Source organism: Anopheles maculipalpis (assembly GCF_943734695.1).
Source record: "Anopheles maculipalpis chromosome X unlocalized genomic scaffold, idAnoMacuDA_375_x X_unloc_49, whole genome shotgun sequence".
NCBI classification, from domain to species: domain Eukaryota; kingdom Metazoa; phylum Arthropoda; class Insecta; order Diptera; family Culicidae; genus Anopheles; species Anopheles maculipalpis.
Genome location: NW_026060512.1, coordinates 15,001 through 20,000, shown reverse-complemented (window position 1 = coordinate 20,000; position 5,000 = coordinate 15,001).

The window sequence follows — 5,000 nt, the reverse complement described above, 5'->3', positions numbered from 1 at the left end:
GCTGCAGAGGAGGAGGACGGACGGGCGTGTGATGGCCTCAAGCCTCCAGGTCCTCCAACTCAACATGAACCGGAGCAGAAGTGCCCAGGACCTGGCACTTCATACAATGCGAACGGAGCGGGCGGATGTGCTGGTTGCGTGCGAGCTCTACTCGGTACCGGACGGAAACGCGAACTGGGTGGTCGACTGCGACAAACACGTCGCCATCATCGTCAGCGGCCACTCCCACCCAGTTCAGCGTATAAGGAGTACGGGCTTTTCCGGTATCGCGGCGGCCGACGTGGCGGGCATCACCATCATTGCCTGCTATGCGCCGCCGAGCCTCGGGATGCCCCAATTCGACGACCTTTTGGAGCGCATCGAGGTGCTGGCTACAGGGCTTTCCCGCGTGCTTTTGGTCGGCGATTTTAACGCGTGGAACAGCGCCTGGGGCAGCACGCGCTCCAACAACAAAGGAGAGGAGCTACTGGCACTGGCGGAGGGGCTCGGGCTCGATGTCCTGAACCTGGGGGGGGAAGCCACCTTCCTCGGGAACGGCGTCGCTCGCCCGAGCATTGTCGACGTCGCCTTCGCCAGCACGGCCATCAGTCGCTCCGACCTCATTGGGGATCCGAGGCAGGAGTGGAGGCTGTTGCGGGCTTACTCGTACAGCGACCATCGCTACATCCGCTTCGCAGTTGGAGACCGGCCGACAGCCATCAGTCGGCGAGCAACGAGGGAGGCAGCACCGGCAGTACGAGCGGCTGGCCGAAGATGGCAAACGCGCCAGTTTGACGGCGAGCTGTATCGCCTGGCGTTGCAGGCAGCTCGTTTCTCGGAGAGGGCCACAGATCCGGAAAGCCTCACGCGCATCCTGAGCCGGGCGTGCAGTGAGACTATGGCGGAAGTCTCTCCTGTAGTCGGCCACACCGGAAAACCGGCGTATTGGTGGACGCCGGAAATTGGCCGACTACGCGAGGAGTGCCGCCTGGCCTGGGAAAGGATATCTGGCGCATTGGCTGGCAGCGTGGCCCACTCCGAGGCCGTCGAGCACCATCAGGACGCCCGCCGTAGGCTGACGTCAGCCATCTTGGCCAGCAAGAAGGAGCGGTACGCTGAATCCATTCAGCAGCTGGAGGACGACGAGACAGGTCGGTGGCTGGGGGAAGCGCTCAAACGGCTATGTGGCAGCCGTGTGGCAAGAGAGAGCGATCCGTCCACGCTAGGACGAATCGTGGACGCTCTCTGCCCGGACCATCCCCCAGTCGAATGGCCCATCATCGAGCCGGACGGCGTCGGTATCAGGTCGGTTACTGAGCAGGAGTTGCTCGACATCGCGGCCGGCCTGAACCCTAGGAAGGCGCCCGGATTGGACGGACTGCCCAATGCTGCCCTCACGGCAGCCATCCGGGCGTACCCGTCGACGTTTGTACGGTTATACCAGGAGCTGTTGGATGCGGGCCGCTTCCCGGACCAGTGGAAGAAGGCGAAACTCGTCCTCATCCCCAAACCGGGGAAACCGCCAGGCGAGCCGTCATCCGTGCGACCAGTGATGCTACTGGATACACCTGGAAAGGTGTTCGAGCGAGTACTGCTGAACCGCCTTAACGACCACATCGAGAGACCAACGGAGCCGATGCTTTCCGAGCGTCAATTCGGCTTCCGATGTGGTCGCTCCACCCTTCAGGCGGTTGAACTGGTGGTCGAGGCTGCCAGATCTGCCATGAGCTTTGGACGCACTAACCGGCGCGACAAGCGCTGTCTACTCGTCGTTGCGCTGGACGTGCGCAATGCGTTCAACTCGGCGGACTGGCAGGCCATCGCGGAGGCGCTGCACGCAAAGGGAGTACCAGCAGGACTGCGCCGCATCCTGCAGGAGTACTTCCGGGACCGTGAGCTCACGTACGACACGAGCTCCGGCCCGGTAACACGTCGAGTAACGGCAGGAGTTCCACAGGGATCCATCCTCGGTCCCACTCTGTGGAACATCTTGTACGACGGCGTGTTGAGTGTGCAGCTGCCCGAAGGAGCAACGATCATCGGCTTTGCCGACGATTTAGCAGTACTGGCGAGAGGGTGCACACCGGAGGAGGCGGCTGGAGTAGCGGAGGAGGCGGTTACAGCGGTTTCGGGTTGGATGGAGCGACATCGGCTGCAGTTGGCCCCTGAGAAGACGGAGATTGTTCTCATCTCCAGTCTCAGAAGGGGCCACCCAGAGGTGCCCGTATCCATCAACGGAGTGGAGGTGCGATCCAAGCCTGCAATTCGCTACCTCGGGGTTCAGCTTCACGACCACCTATCGTGGAAGCCACACGTCGAGAAGGCCACGACGAAGGCACTCCGTGTGGTGAAGCTGGCCACCGGCATGATGCCAAACCATGCCGGACTGGGGATGGCGAAACGCAGGCTGCTGGCGGGGATTGCGGACTCCATCGTCAGATACGCGGCACCCATCTGGGCGGAGGCGGTGAAGCTCCAGTGGTGTCGACGGAAACTGGAGCAGCTGCAACGGCCTTTGGCGAAGGGAGTGGCGAGAACCTTCAGAACCGTCAAATACACGACGATGGTGGTATTGGCGGGGCTGATTCCGCTTCACCTCCAAGTGTTGGAGATGGCCCGTCGACACAAGCGGAACCAGGACGCTTTGAGAAGGGGAGTGTTGATCGACAAGGAGGTGATCAAAAGGCTCGAGCGTTCGGCGACCATGGCGATGTGGCAGACGTCATGGGACGAGGAGGCAGCACTTCCATCCGCGAGCCGTTTCGTACGCTGGGCACATCGCATCCTGCCGAACATAACTGCCTGGGTAGGTCGGAAACATGGCGAGGTTGATTTCCACCTGAGTCAGGTGCTCTCGGGACACGGCTTCTTCCGAGAGTACTTGCACGCCATGGGTTTCGTCTCTGCCCCGACCTGCCCATTCTGCGCCGACAACGTGGTCGAGTCGGCTGAGCACGTTATGTTCGTGTGCCCACGGTTCGCGGATGTGAGAACCCAACAGCTGGTCGACGAGGAGGGCGAGGCAGTTACTCCCGAACGGCTGGTGCCGTGGATGTTGACCAGTCCGGAGGCTTGGCAGTCAGCAGCAGAAGCGGCACGGCGAGTATGCCGCTTCTTGCAGCTACGCTGGCTGGAGCACCAGGCTACGGAGAACGTGGCGGTCATGGCTGACATCCACACAGCCGCGCAACGGGAGGAAGCAGCACGACGACAGGCCCGTCGCGAGCGGCATAACGAGGGACAGCGGAGACGGCGTCGAGAGAGGAACGAGCGACTGGCTACAATCAACCCGGACGAAGGGGCTGCCATATCGCGTCCTATGGTAGCCCAACCGAGGAGAGACGTACGCAACGCTGGTCCGCCCTCAGCCGAAGTCCTCCTTCGTAGACGGCTGAGGCGAAACCAGCAGCAGCGGGCGTATCGGGAACGCATGCGAGCGGGTACACTCCCATCCGTTCGTCCGGGGAGACTGCGCCGAGACAGGGAGCCACCGACTGCGGAGGAGGTAGAAAGGAGACGGGCAAATCGGCGTGAACGGGAGCGAGCGAGGCGACACGCAGAAGCCGATCGCCGCCGCAACCTATCAACCGATCGATTGAGTGGAGTCACCAATCAACCGCCTTCAATCAACCGGAGCAGGCTGATACCGAGGACGTTTCGGCACCAACGGCCTCAGGGGACGACAACGGCCAATCACTCGTCAGGGAGCACGGCGAGTAGATTGGCCCAACAACAAGCGCTTCGTCAACGGCGGCGGACAGACGATGCCGATCGCAGACGTGGCGTGATGTCAGAGGACGCAGAGGCTGCCACTACAGAGGCGGAGACATCCGCGCGTTAATTTTCGTGGCCAACGGGCCTTTATTAATGTAAAATAAAAATGAACTTAAATTAAGGAGAAAATTAAATAATAGGAGAAGCGCCTGGCCCATGCGCGTGTTTGGGTCAGGACGCATTACGACCGACGGTTACGCCCGTTTGGGAAGGCCGTCGGCTAGGGTGTTAGTGCGTGTTTTGTAACCTTTTGTATTTATGTTATAATTCGTTAATAAACACGTACATGTTTGATAAAAAAAAAAAAAAAAAACGAAGTGGAGCTTGCGGCTTAATTTGACTCAACACGGGAAAATTTACCAGGTCCGAACTTATCGAGGTAAGACAGATTAAGAGCTCTTTCTCAAACTTAAGGGTAGTGGTGCATGGCCGTTCTTAGTTCGTGGAATGATTTGTCTGGTTAATTCCGATAACGAACGCGACTCAAACAAGCTAACTAGAACGCTGTCAGCAGTGTGCCTCCGGGCACACCTGACGTTACGGGGCGGCGGCGCCTTCACGGGCGGTCGTCGCACTAGTTTGCCCTGCTTAGCGGGACAACTTGTGTTTAGCAAGGTGAGATTGAGCGATAACAGGTCCGTGATGCCCTTAGATGTTCTGGGCTGCACGCGTGCTACAATGTGGGCAGCAGCGTGTTCTCGCCAATTGGCGCCCCCATTCCGAGAGGAACGGGAAATCACCCAAATGCTCATTTAGTTGGGATTGGGGACTGCAACGGTCCCCATGAACCTGGAATTTCTAGTAAGTGCTAGTCATTAGCTAGCGCTGATTACGTCCCTGCCCTTTGTACACACCGCCCGTCGCTACTACCGATGGATTATTTAGTGAGGTCTCTGGAGGCATACCTTCCGCGGTTCCTTCGTGAGCTGCAGTTGGCACGGCCGAAGTTGACCGAACTTGATGATTTAGAGGAAGTAAAAGTCGTAACAAGGTTTCCGTAGGTGAACCTGCGGAAGGATCATTACCGATCACCCGCTTAAAGTAGCAAATGCATCGTCGGCTCAAAACTGACGCGCACATCTATAGTTCACGTAGCGTTACCCGCACCAAGGTAAGGTAACATGCCAGTGGGTGATATTTCATCATGTGATGATCATGGCCCATGTTTGCAGCTACACTGTGTGGACTGTTCGGTGCAACAAATGGAATTTTGACGGAAGGGCACCACTCACGAGTGGAGCTTGTAG